The sequence below is a fragment of the Ranitomeya variabilis genome, chromosome 2 (assembly GCF_051348905.1).
Source record: "Ranitomeya variabilis isolate aRanVar5 chromosome 2, aRanVar5.hap1, whole genome shotgun sequence".
NCBI classification, from domain to species: Eukaryota; Metazoa; Chordata; class Amphibia; order Anura; family Dendrobatidae; genus Ranitomeya; species Ranitomeya variabilis.
The window spans coordinates 305,785,570-305,804,727 of NC_135233.1; the positions used below are offsets into that span (position 1 = coordinate 305,785,570).

Sequence of the window (19,158 nt, forward strand, 5' to 3'; positions counted from 1 at the left end):
TCAATGACAGTTCTGCTGTGTGTGTGTGTGTGTTCAAGCTGTGCACGGCGCGTTTTGAATCTGCATAACTCCGCCTACTTTGACCACACCCTCCATCCCCATTGTGACTGCACATGAATGTTCCGTGCTAAGATTCTATCTACCGCAGGCAGCGCACCTGGTTGGTCAAAAGCATTAGAATACTCACACAGGTGTAGATGGAGAAGACAAGCAGATTCGAGATCAGCACAGACACCAGTTTTCCTTTTTTTTCAAATACATATAATACACCACATTTAGAAGTCGGTGGTCCACAAGAGGGGGACAATGTTTTACAAAAGAATTCATGCGACGGTCACAAACGCGGTATGTATGGCAGAACTACTCATTGGATACTTCAATTGAAACGCCGCCAAGTACTGACAGCAGGGGCCTAATTTTGTAGATGGCACAGTACATTTGCAACACTGTAAGAAAGGCCTAATACGGGCCTACATCTCAACACACCTGTTGCAGCAACCAGTAAAGACAAATTGATTGACTGATTGATTACATATTGAATGCAATACAATGCGTGAAAGCAAGGCCAGGCAAGGCACACAAAATGTTGCAAATGGTCAAGTGAAATCAAGCAAAATGCTACATTTGGCATCTGAAATGTGCTTCGCTGACACTGAAAAGTATTCACATAAATGGTTAAAAGACAACTTGCGCTGATTTCAATTCAATCTGTTTTCGGAAACCGGATCAGAGAAGGAGTGCACTGTTCCCGGAGATACTGCAATAACAAGTCAATGCGTGGAGTGGACAGAGCAAGCTCCATTTCCAGCTACCTGGGCTAAAAATCCATTTAATATGGATAGGGGACGTATCAGACATTAAACTGATAAAAACAGATACTACACTACATCTTGAGCAGCGGCGGCGGCGACGACGGATGCATAAGGCCAAGAAACGATAACCAGAAATGGTTTGCCACTTCTGACGCACCTAGGCCTAAAACTGACACCCATTGTGGAGACGGAGCAAAAAGAGTGCCGCAGGGAAGACATTTCCAGAAACTCTGGGATGCATTCTCAATGACAGTTCTGCTGTGTGTGTGTGAGTGTTCAAGCTGTGCACGGCGCGTTTTGAATCTGCATAACTCCGCCTACTTTGACCACACCCTCCATCCCCATTGTGACTGCACATGAATGTTCCGTGCTAAGATTCTATCTACCGCAGGCAGCGCACCTGGTTGGTCAAAAGCATTAGAATACTCACACAGGTGTAGATGGAGAAGACAAGCAGATTCGAGATCAGCACAGACACCAGTTTTCCTTTTTTTTCAAATACATATAATACACCACATTTAGAAGTCGGTGGTCCACAAGAGGGGACAATGTTTTACAGAAGAATTCATGCGACGGTCACAAATGCGGTATGTATGGCAGAACTACTCATTGGATACTTCAATTGAAACGCCGCCAAGTACTGACAGCAGGGGCCTAATTTTGTAGATGGCACAGTATATTTGCAACACTGTAAGAAAGGCCTAATACGGGCCTACATCTCAACACACCTGTTGCAGCAACCAGTAAAGACAAATTGATTGACTGATTGATTGCATATTGAATGCAATACAATGCTTGACATACATAGGTGAAAGCAAGGCCAGGCAAGGCACACAAAATGTTGCAAATGGTCAAGTGAAATCAAGCAAAATGCTACATTTGGCATCTGAAATGTGCTTCGCTGACACTGAAAAGTATTCACATAAATGGTTAAAAGACAACTTGCGCTGATTTCAATTCAATCTGTTTTCGGAAACCGGATCAGAGAAGGAGTGCACTGTTCCCGGAGATACTGCAATAACAAGCAAGGCCAGGCAAGGCACACAAAATGTTGCAAATGGTCAAGTGAAATCCAGCAAAATGCTACATTTGGCATCTGAAATGTGCTTCGCTGACACTGAAAAGTATTCACATAAATGGTTAAAAGACAACTTGCGCTGATTTCAATTCAATCTGTTTTCGGAAACCGGATCAGAGAAGGAGTGCACTGTTCCCGGAGATACTGCAATAACAAGTCAATGCGTGGAGTGGACAGAGCAAGCTCCATTTCCAGCTACCTGGGCTAAAAATCCATTTAATATGGATAGGGGACGTATCAGACATTAAACTGATAAAAACAGATACTACACTACATCTCGAGCGGCGGCGGCGACGACGGATGCATAAGGCCGAGAAACGATAACCAGAAATGGTTTGCCACTTCTGACGCACCTAGGCCTAAAACTGACACCCATTGTGGAGACGGAGCAAAAAGAGTGCCGCAGGGAAGACATTTCCAGAAACTCTGGGATGCATTCTCAATGACAGTTCTGCTGTGTGTGTGTGTGTGTTCAAGCTGTGCACGGCGCGTTTTGAATCTGCATAACTCCGCCTACTTTGACCACACCCTCCATCCCCATTGTGACTGCACATGAATGTTCCGTGCTAAGATTCTATCTACCGCAGGCAGCGCACCTGGTTGGTCAAAAGCATTAGAATACTCACACAGGTGTAGATGGAGAAGACAAGCAGATTCGAGATCAGCACAGACACCAGTTTTCCTTTTTTTTCAAATACATATAATACACCACATTTAGAAGTCGGTGGTCCACAAGAGGGGGACAATGTTTTACAAAAGAATTCATGCGACGGTCACAAATGCGGTATGTATGGCAGAACTACTCATTGGATACTTCAATTGAAACGCCGCCAAGTACTGACAGCAGGGGCCTAATTTTGTAGATGGCACAGTATATTTGCAACACTGTAAGAAAGGCCTAATACGGGCCTACATCTCAACACACCTGTTGCAGCAACCAGTAAAGACAAATTGATTGACTGATTGATTGCATATTGAATGCAATACAATGCTTGACATACATAGGTGAAAGCAAGGCCAGGCAAGGCACACAAAATGTTGCAAATGGTCAAGTGAAATCAAGCAAAATGCTACATTTGGCTTCTGAAATGTGCTTCGCTGACACTGAAAAGTATTCACATAAAGGGTTAAAAGACAACTTGCGCTGATTTCAATTCAATCTGTTTTCGGAAACCGGATCAGAGAAGGAGTGCACTGTTCCCGGAAATACTGCAATAACAAGTCAATGCATGGAGTGGACAGAGCAAGCTCCATTTCCAGCTACCTGGGCTAAAAATCCATTTAATATGGATAGGGGACGTATCAGACATTAAACTGAAAAAAACAGATACTACACTACATCTTGAGCGACGACGACGGATGCATAAGGCCGAGAAACGATAACCAGAAATGGTTTGCCACTTCTGACGCACCTAGGCCTAAAACTGACACCCATTGTGGAGACGGAGCAAAAAGAGTGCTGCAGGGAAGACATTTCCAGAAACTCTGGGATGCATTCTCAATGACAGTTCTGCTGTGTGTGTGTGAGTGTTCAAGCTGTGCACGGCGCGTTTTGAATCTGCATAACTCCGCCTACTTTGACCACACCCTCCATCCCCATTGTGACTGCACATGAATGTTCCGTGCTAAGATTCTATCTACCGCAGGCAGCGCACCTGGTTGGTCAAAAGCATTAGAATACTCACACAGGTGTAGATGGAGAAGACAAGCAGATTCGAGATCAGCACAGACACCAGTTTTCCTTTTTTTTCAAATACATATAATACACCACATTTAGAAGTCGGTGGTCCACAAGAGGGGACAATGTTTTACAGAAGAATTCATGCGACGGTCACAAATGCGGTATGTATGGCAGAACTACTCATTGGATACTTCAATTGAAACGCCGCCAAGTACTGACAGCAGGGGCCTAATTTTGTAGATGGCACAGTATATTTGCAACACTGTAAGAAAGGCCTAATACGGGCCTACATCTCAACACACCTGTTGCAGCAACCAGTAAAGACAAATTGATTGACTGATTGATTGCATATTGAATGCAATACAATGCTTGACATACATAGGTGAAAGCAAGGCCAGGCAAGGCACACAAAATGTTGCAAATGGTCAAGTGAAATCAAGCAAAATGCTACATTTGGCATCTGAAATGTGCTTCGCTGACACTGAAAAGTATTCACATAAATGGTTAAAAGACAACTTGCGCTGATTTCAATTCAATCTGTTTTCGGAAACCGGATCAGAGAAGGAGTGCACTGTTCCCGGAGATACTGCAATAACAAGCAAGGCCAGGCAAGGCACACAAAATGTTGCAAATGGTCAAGTGAAATCAAGCAAAATGCTACATTTGGCATCTGAAATGTGCTTCGCTGACACTGAAAAGTATTCACATAAATGGTTAAAAGACAACTTGCGCTGATTTCAATTCAATCTGTTTTCGGAAACCGGATCAGAGAAGGAGTGCACTGTTCCCGGAGATACTGCAATAACAAGTCAATGCGTGGAGTGGACAGAGCAAGCTCCATTTCCAGCTACCTGGGCTAAAAATCCATTTAATATGGATAGGGGACGTATCAGACATTAAACTGATAAAAACAGATACTACACTACATCTTGAGCAGCGGCGGCGACGACGGATGCATAGGGCCGAGAAACGATAACCAGAAATGGTTTGCCACTTCTGACGCACCTAGGCCTAAAACTGACACCCATTGTGGAGACGGAGCAAAAAGAGTGCCGCAGGGAAGACATTTCCAGAAACTCTGGGATGCATTCTCAATGACAGTTCTGCTGTGTGTGTGTGTGTGTTCAAGCTGTGCACGGCGCGTTTTGAATCTGCATAACTCCGCCTACTTTGACCACACCCTCCATCCCCATTGTGACTGCACATGAATGTTCCGTGCTAAGATTCTATCTACCGCAGGCAGCGCACCTGGTTGGTCAAAAGCATTAGAATACTCACACAGGTGTAGATGGAGAAGACAAGCAGATTCGAGATCAGCACAGACACCAGTTTTCCTTTTTTTTCAAATACATATAATACACCACATTTAGAAGTCGGTGGTCCACAAGAGGGGGGCAATGTTTTACAAAAGAATTCATGCGACGGTCACAAATGCGGTATGTATGGCAGAACTACTCATTGGATACTTCAATTGAAACGCCGCCAAGTACTGACAGCAGGGGCCTAATTTTGTAGATGGCACAGTATATTTGCAACACTGTAAGAAAGGCCTGATACAGGCCTACATCTCAACACACCTGTTGCAGCAACCAGTAAAGACAAATTGATTGACTGATTGATTGCATATTGAATGCAATACAATGCTTGACATACATAGGTGAAAGCAAGGCCAGGCAAGGCACACAAAATGTTGCAAATGGTCAAGTGAAATCAAGCAAAATGCTACATTTGGCATCTGAAATGTGCTTCGCTGACACTGAAAAGTATTCACATAAATGGTTAAAAGACAACTTGCGCTGATTTCAATTCAATCTGTTTTCGGAAACCGGATCAGAGAAGGAGTGCACTGTTCCCGGAGATACTGCAATAACAAGTCAATGCGTGGAGTGGACAGAGCAAGCTCCATTTCCAGCTACCTGGGCTAAAAATCCATTTAATATGGATAGGGGACGTATCAGACATTAAACTGATAAAAACAGATACTACACTACATCTCGAGCGGCGGCGGCGACGACGGATGCATAAGGCCGAGAAACGATAACCAGAAATGGTTTGCCACTTCTGACGCACCTAGGCCTAAAACTGACACCCATTGTGGAGACGGAGCAAAAAGAGTGCCGCAGGGAAGACATTTCCAGAAACTCTGGGATGCATTCTCAATGACAGTTCTGCTGTGTGTGTGTGTGTGTTCAAGCTGTGCACGGCGCGTTTTGAATCTGCATAACTCCGCCTACTTTGACCACACCCTCCATCCCCATTGTGACTGCACATGAATGTTCCGTGCTAAGATTCTATCTACCGCAGGCAGCGCACCTGGTTGGTCAAAAGCATTAGAATACTCACACAGGTGTAGATGGAGAAGACAAGCAGATTCGAGATCAGCACAGACACCAGTTTTCCTTTTTTTTCAAATACATATAATACACCACATTTAGAAGTCGGTGGTCCACAAGAGGGGGACAATGTTTTACAAAAGAATTCATGCGACGGTCACAAATGCGGTATGTATGGCAGAACTACTCATTGGATACTTCAATTGAAACGCCGCCAAGTACTGACAGCAGGGGCCTAATTTTGTAGATGGCACAGTATATTTGCAACACTGTAAGAAAGGCCTAATACGGGCCTACATCTCAACACACCTGTTGCAGCAACCAGTAAAGACAAATTGATTGACTGATTGATTGCATATTGAATGCAATACAATGCTTGACATACATAGGTGAAAGCAAGGCCAGGCAAGGCACACAAAATGTTGCAAATGGTCAAGTGAAATCAAGCAAAATGCTACATTTGGCTTCTGAAATGTGCTTCGCTGACACTGAAAAGTATTCACATAAAGGGTTAAAAGACAACTTGCGCTGATTTCAATTCAATCTGTTTTCGGAAACCGGATCAGAGAAGGAGTGCACTGTTCCCGGAAATACTGCAATAACAAGTCAATGCATGGAGTGGACAGAGCAAGCTCCATTTCCAGCTACCTGGGCTAAAAATCCATTTAATATGGATAGGGGACGTATCAGACATTAAACTGAAAAAAACAGATACTACACTACATCTTGAGCGACGACGACGGATGCATAAGGCCGAGAAATGATAACCAGAAATGGTTTGCCACTTCTGACGCACCTAGGCCTAAAACTGACACCCATTGTGGAGACGGAGCAAAAAGAGTGCCGCAGGGAAGACATTTCCAGAAACTCTGGGATGCATTCTCAATGACAGTTCTGCTGTGTGTGTGTGTGTGTTCAAGCTGTGCACGGCGCGTTTTGAATCTGCATAACTCCGCCTACTTTGACCACACCCTCCATCCCCATTGTGACTGCACATGAATGTTCCGTGCTAAGATTCTATCTACCGCAGGCAGCGCACCTGGTTGGTCAAAAGCATTAGAATACTCACACAGGTGTAGGTGGAGAAGACAAGCAGATTCGAGATCAGCACAGACACCAGTTTTCCTTTTTTTTCAAATACATATAATACACCACATTTAGAAGTCGGTGGTCCACAAGAGTGTGACAATGTTTTACAGAAGAATTCATGCGACGGTCACAAATGCGGTATGTATGGCAGAACTACTCATTGGATACTTCAATTGAAACGCCGCCAAGTACTTACAGCAGGGGCCTAATTTTGTAGATGGCACAGTATATTTGCAACACTGTAAGAAAGGCCTAATACGGGCCTACATCTCAACACACCTGTTGCAGCAACCAGTAAAGACAAATTGATTGACTGATTGATTGCATATTGAATGCAATACAATGCTTGACATACATAGGTGAAAGCAAGGCCAGGCAAGGCACACAAAATGTTGCAAATGGTCAAGTGAAATCAAGCAAAATGCTACATTTGGCATCTGAAATGTGCTTCGCTGACACTGAAAAGTATTCACATAAATGGTTAAAAGACAACTTGCGCTGATTTCAATTCAATCTGTTTTCGGAAACCGGATCAGAGAAGGAGTGCACTGTTCCCGGAGATACTGCAATAACAAGTCAATGCGTGGAGTGGACAGAGCAAGCTCCATTTCCAGCTACCTGGGCTAAAAATCCATTTAATATGGATAGGGGGACGTATCAGACATTAAACTGATAAAAACAGATACTACACTACATGTTGAGCGGCGGCGGCGGCGGCGACGACGGATGCATAAGGCCGAGAAACGATAACCAGAAATGGTTTGCCACTTCGGACGCACCTAGGCCTAAAACTGACACCCATTGTGGAGACGGAGCAAAAAGAGTGCCGCAGGGAAGACATTTCCAGAAACTCTGGGATGCATTCTCAATGACAGTTCTGCTGTGTGTGTGTGTGTGTTCAAGCTGTGCACGGCGCGTTTTGAATCTGCATAACTCCGCCTACTTTGACCACACCCTCCATCCCCATTGTGACTGCACATGAATGTTCCGTGCTAAGATTCTATCTACCGCAGGCAGCGCACCTGGTTGGTCAAAAGCATTAGAATACTCACACAGGTGTAGATGGAGAAGACAAGCAGATTCGAGATCAGCACAGACACCAGTTTTCCTTTTTTTTCAAATACATATAATACACCACATTTAGAAGTCGGTGGTCCACAAGAGGGGGACAATGTTTTACAAAAGAATTCATGCGACGGTCACAAACGCGGTATGTATGGCAGAACTACTCATCGGATACTTCAATTGAAACGCCGCCAAGTACTGACAGCAGGGGCCTAATTTTGTAGATGGCACAGTACATTTGCAACACTGTAAGAAAGGCCTAATACGGGCCTACATCTCAACACACCTGTTGCAGCAACCAGTAAAGACAAATTGATTGACTGATTGATTACATATTGAATGCAATACAATGCTTGACATACATAGGTGAAAGCAAGGCCAGGCAAGGCACACAAAATGTTGCAAATGGTCAAGTGAAATCAAGCAAAATGCTACATTTGGCATCTGAAATGTGCTTCGCTGACACTGAAAAGTATTCACATAAATGGTTAAAAGACAACTTGCGCTGATTTCAATTCAATCTGTTTTCGGAAACCGGATCAGAGAAGGAGTGCACTGTTCCCGGAGATACTGCAACAACAAGTCAATGCGTGGAGTGGACAGAGCAAGCTCCATTTCCAGCTACCTGGGCTAAAAATCCATTTAATATGGATAGGGGACGTATCAGACATTAAACTGATAAAAACAGATACTACACTACATCTTGAGCAGCGGCGGCGGCGACGACGGATGCATAAGGCCGAGAAACGATAACCAGAAATGGTTTGCCACTTCTGACGCACCTAGGCCTAAAACTGACACCCATTGTGGAGACGGAGCAAAAAGAGTGCCGCAGGGATGACATTTCCAGAAACTCTGGGATGCATTCTCAATGACAGTTCTGCTGTGTGTGTGTGAGTGTTCAAGCTGTGCACGGCGCGTTTTGAATCTGCATAACTCCGCCTACTTTGACCACACCCTCCATCCCCATTGTGACTGCACATGAATGTTCCGTGCTAAGATTCTATCTACCGCAGGCAGCGCACCTGGTTGGTCAAAAGCATTAGAATACTCACACAGGTGTAGATGGAGAAGACAAGCAGATTCGAGATCAGCACAGACACCAGTTTTCCTTTTTTTTCAAATACATATAATACACCACATTTAGAAGTCGGTGGTCCACAAGAGGGGACAATGTTTTACAGAAGAATTCATGCGACGGTCACAAATGCGGTATGTATGGCAGAACTACTCATTGGATACTTCAATTGAAACGCCGCCAAGTACTGACAGCAGGGGCCTAATTTTGTAGATGGCACAGTATATTTGCAACACTGTAAGAAAGGCCTAATACGGGCCTACATCTCAACACACCTGTTGCAGCAACCAGTAAAGACAAATTGATTGACTGATTGATTGCATATTGAATGCAATACAATGCTTGACATACATAGGTGAAAGCAAGGCCAGGCAAGGCACACAAAATGTTGCAAATGGTCAAGTGAAATCAAGCAAAATGCTACATTTGGCATCTGAAATGTGCTTCGCTGACACTAAAAAGTATTCACATAAATGGTTAAAAGACAACTTGCGCTGATTTCAATTCAATCTGTTTTCGGAAACCGGATCAGAGAAGGAGTGCACTGTTCCCGGAGATACTGCAATAACAAGTCAATGCGTGGAGTGGACAGAGCAAGCTCCATTTCCAGCTACCTGGGCTAAAAATCCATTTAATATGGATAGGGGGACGTATCAGACATTAAACTGATAAAAACAGATACTACACTACATGTTGAGCGGCGGCGGCGGCGGCGGCGACGACGGATGCATAAGGCCGAGAAACGATAACCAGAAATGGTTTGCCACTTCGGACGCACCTAGGCCTAAAACTGACACCCATTGTGGAGACGGAGCAAAAAGAGTGCCGCAGGGAAGACATTTCCAGAAACTCTGGGATGCATTCTCAATGACAGTTCTGCTGTGTGTGTGTGTGTGTTCAAGCTGTGCACGGCGCGTTTTGAATCTGCATAACTCCGCCTACTTTGACCACACCCTCCATCCCCATTGTGACTGCACATGAATGTTCTGTGCTAAGATTCTATCTACCGCAGGCAGCGCACCTGGTTGGTCAAAAGCATTAGAATACTCACACAGGTGTAGATGGAGAAGACAAGCAGATTCGAGATCAGCACAGACACCAGTTTTCCTTTTTTTTCAAATACATATAATACACCACATTTAGAAGTCGGTGGTCCACAAGAGGGGGACAATGTTTTACAAAAGAATTCATGCGACGGTCACAAACGCGGTATGTATGGCAGAACTACTCATTGGATACTTCAATTGAAACGCCGCCAAGTACTGACAGCAGGGGCCTAATTTTGTAGATGGCACAGTACATTTGCAACACTGTAAGAAAGGCCTAATACGGGCCTACATCTCAACACACCTGTTGCAGCAACCAGTAAAGACAAATTGATTGACTGATTGATTACATATTGAATGCAATACAATGCTTGACATACATAGGTGAAAGCAAGGCCAGGCAAGGCACACAAAATGTTGCAAATGGTCAAGTGAAATCAAGCAAAATGCTACATTTGGCATCTGAAATGTGCTTCGCTGACACTGAAAAGTATTCACATAAATGGTTAAAAGACAACTTGCGCTGATTTCAATTCAATCTGTTTTCGGAAACCGGATCAGAGAAGGAGTGCACTGTTCCCGGAGATACTGCAATAACAAGTCAATGCGTGGAGTGGACAGAGCAAGCTCCATTTCCAGCTACCTGGGCTAAAAATCCATTTAATATGGATAGGGGACGTATCAGACATTAAACTGATAAAAACAGATACTACACTACATCTTGAGCAGCGGCGGCGGCGACGACGGATGCATAAGGCCGAGAAACGATAACCAGAAATGGTTTGCCACTTCTGACGCACCTAGGCCTAAAACTGACACCCATTGTGGAGACGGAGCAAAAAGAGTGCCGCAGGGATGACATTTCCAGAAACTCTGGGATGCATTCTCAATGACAGTTCTGCTGTGTGTGTGTGAGTGTTCAAGCTGTGCACGGCGCGTTTTGAATCTGCATAACTCCGCCTACTTTGACCACACCCTCCATCCCCATTGTGACTGCACATGAATGTTCCGTGCTAAGATTCTATCTACCGCAGGCAGCGCACCTGGTTGGTCAAAAGCATTAGAATACTCACACAGGTGTAGATGGAGAAGACAAGCAGATTCGAGATCAGCACAGACACCAGTTTTCCTTTTTTTTCAAATACATATAATACACCACATTTAGAAGTCGGTGGTCCACAAGAGGGGACAATGTTTTACAGAAGAATTCATGCGACGGTCACAAATGCGGTATGTATGGCAGAACTACTCATTGGATACTTCAATTGAAACGCCGCCAAGTACTGACAGCAGGGGCCTAATTTTGTAGATGGCACAGTATATTTGCAACACTGTAAGAAAGGCCTAATACGGGCCTACATCTCAACACACCTGTTGCAGCAACCAGTAAAGACAAATTGATTGACTGATTGATTGCATATTGAATGCAATACAATGCTTGACATACATAGGTGAAAGCAAGGCCAGGCAAGGCACACAAAATGTTGCAAATGGTCAAGTGAAATCAAGCAAAATGCTACATTTGGCATCTGAAATGTGCTTCGCTGACACTGAAAAGTATTCACATAAATGGTTAAAAGACAACTTGCGCTGATTTCAATTCAATCTGTTTTTGGAAACCGGATCAGAGAAGGAGTGCACTGTTCCCGGAGATACTGCAATAACAAGTCAATGCGTGGAGTGGACAGAGCAAGCTCCATTTCCAGCTACCTGGGCTAAAAATCCATTTAATATGGATAGGGGACGTATCAGACATTAAACTGATAAAAACAGATACTACACTACATCTTGAGCAGCGGCGGCGACGACGGATGCATAGGGCCGAGAAACGATAACCAGAAATGGTTTGCCACTTCTGACGCACCTAGGCCTAAAACTGACACCCATTGTGGAGACGGAGCAAAAAGAGTGCCGCAGGGAAGACATTTCCAGAAACTCTGGGATGCATTCTCAATGACAGTTCTGCTGTGTGTGTGTGTGTGTTCAAGCTGTGCACGGCGCGTTTTGAATCTGCATAACTCCGCCTACTTTGACCACACCCTCCATCCCCATTGTGACTGCACATGAATGTTCCGTGCTAAGATTCTATCTACCGCAGGCAGCGCACCTGGTTGGTCAAAAGCATTAGAATACTCACACAGGTGTAGATGGAGAAGACAAGCAGATTCGAGATCAGCACAGACACCAGTTTTCCTTTTTTTTCAAATACATATAATACACCACATTTAGAAGTCGGTGGTCCACAAGAGGGGGACAATGTTTTACAGAAGAATTCATGCGACGGTCACAAATGCGGTATGTATGGCAGAACTACTCATTGGATACTTCAATTGAAACGCCGCCAAGTACTGACAGCAGGGGCCTAATTTTGTAGATGGCACAGTATATTTGCAACACTGTAAGAAAGGCCTAATACGGGCCTACATCTCAACACACCTGTTGCAGCAACCAGTAAAGACAAATTGATTGACTGATTGATTGCATATTGAATGCAATACAATGCTTGACATACATAGGTGAAAGCAAGGCCAGGCAAGGCACCCAAAATGTTGCAAATGGTCAAGTGAAATCAAGCAAAATGCTACATTTGGCATCTGAAATGTGCTTCGCTGACACTGAAAAGTATTCACATAAATGGTTAAAAGACAACTTGCGCTGATTTCAATTCAATCTGTTTTCGGAAACCGGATCAGAGAAGGAGTGCACTGTTCCCGGAGATACTGCAATAACAAGTCAATGCGTGGAGTGGACAGAGCAAGCTCCATTTCCAGCTCCCTGGGCTAAAAATCCATTTAATATGGATAGGGGACGTATCAGACATTAAACTGAAAAAAACAGATACTACACTACATCTTGAGCGACGACGACGGATGCATAAGGCCGAGAAACGATAACCAGAAATGGTTTGCCACTTCTGACGCACCTAGGCCTAAAACTGACACCCATTGTGGAGACGGAGCAAAAAGAGTGCCGCAGGGATGACATTTCCAGAAACTCTGGGATGCATTCTCAATGACAGTTCTGCTGTGTGTGTGTGTGTGTTCAAGCTGTGCACGGCGCGTTTTGAATCTGCATAACTCCGCCTACTTTGACCACACCCTCCATCCCCATTGTGACTGCACATGAATGTTCCGTGCTAAGATTCTATCTACCGCAGGCAGCGCACCTGGTTGGTCAAAAGCATTAGAATACTCACACAGGTGTAGATGGAGAAGACAAGCAGATTCGAGATCAGCACAGACACCAGTTTTCCTTTTTTTTCAAATACATATAATACACCACATTTAGAAGTCGGTGGTCCACAACAGGGGGACAATGTTTTACAAAAGAATTCATGCGACGGTCACAAATGCGGTATGTATGGCAGAACTACTCATTGGATACTTCAATTGAAACGCCGCCAAGTACTGACAGCAGGGGCCTAATTTTGTAGATGGCACAGTATATTTGCAACACTGTAAGAAAGGCCTGATACAGGCCTACATCTCAACACACCTGTTGCAGCAACCAGTAAAGACAAATTGATTGACTGATTGATTGCATATTGAATGCAATACAATGCTTGACATACATAGGTGAAAGCAAGGCCAGGCAAGGCACACACAATGTTGCAAATGGTCAAGTGAAATCAAGCAAAATGCTACATTTGGCATCTGAAATGTGCTTCGCTGACACTGAAAAGTATTCACATAAATGGTTAAAAGACAACTTGCGCTGATTTCAATTCAATCTGTTTTCGGAAACCGGATCAGAGAAGGAGTGCACTGTTCCCGGAGATACTGCAATAACAAGTCAATGCGTGGAGTGGACAGAGCAAGCTCCATTTCCAGCTACCTGGGCTAAAAATCCATTTAATATGGATAGGGGACGTATCAGACATTAAACTGATAAAAACAGATACTACACTACATCTCGAGCGGCGGCGGCGACGACGGATGCATAAGGCCGAGAAACGATAACCAGAAATGGTTTGCCACTTCTGACGCACCTAGGCCTAAAACTGACACCCATTGTGGAGACGGAGCAAATAGAGTGCCGCAGGGAAGACATTTCCAGAAACTCTGGGATGCATTCTCAATGACAGTTCTGCTGTGTGTGTGTGTGTGTTCAAGCTGTGCACGGCGCGTTTTGAATCTGCATAACTCCGCCTACTTTGACCACACCCTCCATCCCCATTGTGACTGCACATGAATGTTCCGTGCTAAGATTCTATCTACCGCAGGCAGCGCACCTGGTTGGTCAAAAGCATTAGAATACTCACACAGGTGTAGATGGAGAAGACAAGCAGATTCGAGATCAGCACAGACACCAGTTTTCCTTTTTTTTCAAATACATATAATACACCACATTTAGAAGTCGGTGGTCCACAAGAGGGGGACAATGTTTTACAAAAGAATTCATGCGACGGTCACAAATGCGGTATGTATGGCAGAACTACTCATTGGATACTTCAATTGAAACGCCGCCAAGTACTGACAGCAGGGGCCTAATTTTGTAGATGGCACAGTATATTTGCAACACTGTAAGAAAGGCCTAATACGGGCCTACATCTCAACACACCTGTTGCAGCAACCAGTAAAGACAAATTGATTGACTGATTGATTGCATATTGAATGCAATACAATGCTTGACATACATAGGTGAAAGCAAGGCCAGGCAAGGCACACAAAATGTTGCAAATGGTCAAGTGAAATCAAGCAAAATGCTACATTTGGCTTCTGAAATGTGCTTCGCTGACACTGAAAAGTATTCACATAAAGGGTTAAAAGACAACTTGCGCTGATTTCAATTCAATCTGTTTTCGGAAACCGGATCAGAGAAGGAGTGCACTGTTCCCGGAAATACTGGAATAACAAGTCAATGCATGGAGTGGACAGAGCAAGCTCCATTTCCAGCTACCTGGGCTAAAAATCCATTTAATATGGATAGGGGACGTATCAGACATTAAACTGAAAAAAACAGATACTACACTACATCTTGAGCGACGACGACGGATGCATAAGGCCGAGAAACGATAACCAGAAATGGTTTGCCACTTCTGACGCACCTAGGCCTAAAACTGACACCCATTGTGGAGACGGAGCAAAAAGAGTGCCGCAGGGAAGACATTTCCAGAAACTCTGGGATGCATTCTCAATGACAGTTCTGCTGTGTGTGTGTTCAAGCTGTGCACGGCGCGTTTTGAATCTGCATAACTCCGCTTACTTTGACCACACCCTCCATCCCCATTGTGACTGCAAATGAATGTTCCGTGCTAAGATTCTATCTACTGCAGGCAGCGCACCTGGTTGGTCAAAAGCATTAGAATACTCACACAGGTGTAGATGGAGAAGACAAGCAGATTCGAGATCAGCACAGACACCAGTTTTCCTTTTTTTTCAAATACATATAATACACCACATTTAGAAGTCGGTGGTCCACAAGAGGGGGACAATGTTTTACAAAAGAATTCATGCGGTCACAAATGCGGTATGTATGGCAGAACTACTCATTGGATACTTCAATTGAAACGCCGCCAAGTACTGACAGCAGGGGCCTAATTTTGTAGATGGCACAGTATATTTGCAACACTGTAAGAAAGGCCTAATACGGGCCTACATCTCAACACACCTGTTGCAGCAACCAGTAAAGACAAATTGATTGACTGATTGATTGCATATTGAATGCAATACAATGCTTGACATACATAGGTGAAAGCAAGGCCAGGCAAGGCACACAAAATGTTGCAAATGGTCAAGTGAAATCAAGCAAAATGCTACATTTGGCTTCTGAAATGTGCTTCGCTGACACTGAAAAGTATTCACATAAAGGGTTAAAAGACAACTTGCGCTGATTTCAATTCAATCTGTTTTCGGAAACCGGATCAGAGAAGGAGTGCACTGTTCCCGGAAATACTGCAATAACAAGTCAATGCATGGAGTGGACAGAGCAAGCTCCATTTCCAGCTACCTGGGCTAAAAATCCATTTAATATGGATAGGGGACGTATCAGACATTAAACTGAAAAAAACAGATACTACACTACATCTTGAGCGAGGATGACAGATGCATAAGGCCGAGAAATGATAACCAGAAATGGTTTGCCACTTCTGACGCACCTAGGCCTAAAACTGACACCCATTGTGGAGACGGAGCAAAAAGAGTGCCGCAGGGAAGACATTTCCAGAAACTCTGGGATGCATTCTCAATGACAGTTCTGCTGTGTGTGTGTGTTCAAGCTGTGCACGACGCGTTTTGAATCTGCATAACTCCGCCTACTTTGACCACACCCTCCATCCCCATTGTGACTGCAAATGAATGTTCCGTGCTAAGATTCTATCTACTGCAGGCAGCGCACCTGGTTGGTCAAAAGCATTAGAATACTCACACAGGTGTAGATGGAGAAGACAAGCAGATTCGAGATCAGCACAGACACCAGTTTTCCTTTTTTTTCAAATACATATAATACACCACATTTAGAAGTCGGTGGTCCACAAGAGGGGGACAATGTTTTACAAAAGAATTCATGCGGTCACAAATGCGGTATGTATGGCAGAACTACTCATTGGATACTTCAATTGAAACGCCGCCAAGTACTGACAGCAGGGGCCTAATTTTGTAGATGGCACAGTATATTTGCAACACTGTAAGAAAGGCCTAATACGGGCCTACATCTCAACACACCTGTTGCAGCAACCAGTAAAGACAAATTGATTGACTGATTGATTGCATATTGAATGCAATACAATGCTTGACATACATAGGAGAAAGCAAGGCCAGGCAAGGCACACAAAATGTTGCAAATGGTCAAGTGAAATCAAGCAAAATGCTACATTTCGCATCTGAAATGTGCTTCGCTGAGGCTGCTTTCACACATCTGTTTTTGTTAGAGAGAGAGAGAGAGAGAGAGAGAGAGAGAGAGAGAGACCAGCATGCATAACAAAGCTTCTGGGCATGCTCAGTGTACAAAAAACGGATTCGGCAGCCGGAACCGTTCGTTCACACATCCATTCCATGCATTTGTGCCGGATCCGTCCCTTCAGGCTTTTTTGCCGGACAAAAAAAACGTTGCAGTAGACGTTTTTTGTGTCCGGCAAAAAAGCCTGAAGGGATGGATCCGGCACAAAACGGATGAAACGCATGTCCTTCAGGCACAATCCGGCGCTAATACAACTCTATGGGGAAAAAACGGATCCGGCGTAAAAAAAAAACGGATCCGTTTTTTTCTAAAACTGCCGGATTGTGCCTGAAACGAAAAAACGGATGTGTGAAAGCAGCCTGACATAGATCAATTCTCTATGTTATTTCCACAACATTTTCAAAGGAAATATACTTTTATATACAGTACAGACCAAAAGTTTGGACACACCTTCTCATTTAAAGATTTTTCTGTATTTTCATGACTATGAAAATTGTTAATTCACACTGAAGGAATCAAAATTATGAATTAACACATGTGGAATTATATACTTAACAAAAAAGCTTGAAACAACTGAAATTATGTCTTATATTCTAGGTTCTTCAAAGTAGCCACCTTTTGCTTTGATGACTGCTTTTCACATTCTTGGCATTCTCTTGATGAGCTTCAAGAGGTAGTCATTGGGAATGGTTTTTACTTCACAGGTGTGCCCTGTCAGGTTTAATAAGTGGGATTTCTTGCCTTATAAATGGTGTTGGGCCCATCAGTTGTGTTGTGGCGAAGTCTGGTGGATACACAGCTGATAGTCCTACTGAATAGACTGTTAGAATTAGTATTATGGCAAGAAAAAAGCAGCTTAGTAAAGAAAAACGAGTGGCCATCATTACTTTAAGAAATGAAGGTCAGTCAGTCGGAAAAATTGGGAAAACTTTGAAAGTGTCCCCAAGTGAGGTGGCAAAAGCCATCAAGCGTTACAAAGAAACTGGCTCACATGAGGACCGCCCCAGGAAAGGAAGACCAAGAGTCACCTCTGCTTCTGAGATTAAGTTTATCTGAGACACCAGCCTCAGAAATCGCAGGTTAACAGCATCTCAGATTAGAGACCAGGTCAATGCCACACAGAGTTCTAGCAGCAGACACATCTCTACAACAACTGTTAGGGCTCATACTCACTTGCGTGAAATACAGCCGAGTCTCGCATGGTAACACCCGGCTCTGCTGCCGGCACTTGGGAGCGGAGCGTGCAGCTCCATGTATTGCTGTGCGGCCGCACGCTTCACTCTGGAGTGCCGGCGGCAGAGCCGGGTTTTAACCTACGAAACTCAGACGTATAGTGAGAAGGAGCCCTTAAGAGGAGACTTTATGCAGCAGGCCTTCATGGTAAAATAGCAGCTAGGAAACCACTGCTAAGGACAGGCAACAAGCAGAGGAGACTTGTTTGGGCTAAAGGACACAAGGAATGGACATTAGACCAGTGGAAATCTGTGCTTTGGTCTGATGAGTCCAAATTTGAGATCTTTGGTTCCAACCACCGTGTCTTTGTGCGACACAGAAAAGGTGAACGGATGGACTCTACGTGCCTGGTTTCCACCGTGAAGTATGGAGGAGGAGGTGTGATGGTGTGGGGGTGCTTTGCTGGTGACACTGTTGGGGATTTATTCAAAATTTTAAGGCATACTGAACCAGCATGGCTACCACAGCATCTTGCAGAGACATGCTATTCCATCCAGTTTGCGTTTAGTTGGACCATCATTTATTTTTCAACAGGACAATGACCCCAAACACACCTCCAGGCTGTGTAAGGGCTATTTGACCAAGAAGGAGAGTGATGGGGTGCTACGCTAGATGACCTGGCCTCCACAGTCACCAAACCTGAACCCAATCCAGATGGTTTGGGGTGAGCTGGACCGCAGCGTGAAGGCAAAAGGGCGAACAAGTGCTAAGCATCTCTGGGAACTTCTTCAAGATTGTTGGAAGACCATTCCCAGTGACTACCTCTTGACCTTCATCAAGAGAATGCCAAGAGTGTGCAAAGCAGTCATCAAAGCAAAAGGTGACCACTTTGAAGAACCTAGAATA

General features: G+C 44.2%; 5 non-coding genes and 10 pseudogenes across 5 annotated transcripts; all 15 read right to left on the reverse strand.

Annotated features, from left to right (window-relative positions):
* Positions 1-732: 732 nt before the first annotated feature.
* LOC143810942 (U2 spliceosomal RNA) lies at positions 733-938 on the reverse strand (annotated as a pseudogene).
* Positions 939-2,009: 1,071 nt separating this feature from the next.
* LOC143810957 (U2 spliceosomal RNA) lies at positions 2,010-2,212 on the reverse strand (annotated as a pseudogene).
* An 862-nt stretch (positions 2,213-3,074) lies between these two features.
* On the reverse strand, positions 3,075-3,271 carry LOC143810961 (U2 spliceosomal RNA). The gene has a single exon (XR_013223274.1). It is a non-coding gene; the product is annotated as a U2 spliceosomal RNA (small nuclear RNA).
* A 1,071-nt stretch (positions 3,272-4,342) lies between these two features.
* On the reverse strand, positions 4,343-4,545 carry LOC143810948 (U2 spliceosomal RNA; annotated as a pseudogene).
* Positions 4,546-5,407: 862 nt separating this feature from the next.
* On the reverse strand, positions 5,408-5,610 carry LOC143810958 (U2 spliceosomal RNA; annotated as a pseudogene).
* An 862-nt stretch (positions 5,611-6,472) lies between these two features.
* LOC143810962 (U2 spliceosomal RNA) lies at positions 6,473-6,669 on the reverse strand. The gene has a single exon (XR_013223275.1). It is a non-coding gene; the product is annotated as a U2 spliceosomal RNA (small nuclear RNA).
* Positions 6,670-7,531: 862 nt separating this feature from the next.
* On the reverse strand, positions 7,532-7,741 carry LOC143810975 (U2 spliceosomal RNA; annotated as a pseudogene).
* An 862-nt stretch (positions 7,742-8,603) lies between these two features.
* LOC143810955 (U2 spliceosomal RNA) lies at positions 8,604-8,809 on the reverse strand (annotated as a pseudogene).
* Positions 8,810-9,670: 861 nt separating this feature from the next.
* On the reverse strand, positions 9,671-9,883 carry LOC143810976 (U2 spliceosomal RNA; annotated as a pseudogene).
* Positions 9,884-10,745: 862 nt separating this feature from the next.
* On the reverse strand, positions 10,746-10,951 carry LOC143810932 (U2 spliceosomal RNA; annotated as a pseudogene).
* An 861-nt stretch (positions 10,952-11,812) lies between these two features.
* On the reverse strand, positions 11,813-12,015 carry LOC143810949 (U2 spliceosomal RNA; annotated as a pseudogene).
* An 862-nt stretch (positions 12,016-12,877) lies between these two features.
* On the reverse strand, positions 12,878-13,074 carry LOC143810926 (U2 spliceosomal RNA). The gene has a single exon (XR_013223271.1). It is a non-coding gene; the product is annotated as a U2 spliceosomal RNA (small nuclear RNA).
* An 862-nt stretch (positions 13,075-13,936) lies between these two features.
* On the reverse strand, positions 13,937-14,139 carry LOC143810959 (U2 spliceosomal RNA; annotated as a pseudogene).
* Positions 14,140-15,001: 862 nt separating this feature from the next.
* LOC143810967 (U2 spliceosomal RNA) lies at positions 15,002-15,198 on the reverse strand. Its single transcript, XR_013223277.1, has one exon. It is a non-coding gene; the product is annotated as a U2 spliceosomal RNA (small nuclear RNA).
* Positions 15,199-16,051: 853 nt separating this feature from the next.
* LOC143810963 (U2 spliceosomal RNA) lies at positions 16,052-16,248 on the reverse strand. Its single transcript, XR_013223276.1, has one exon. It is a non-coding gene; the product is annotated as a U2 spliceosomal RNA (small nuclear RNA).
* Positions 16,249-19,158: the final 2,910 nt, after the last annotated feature.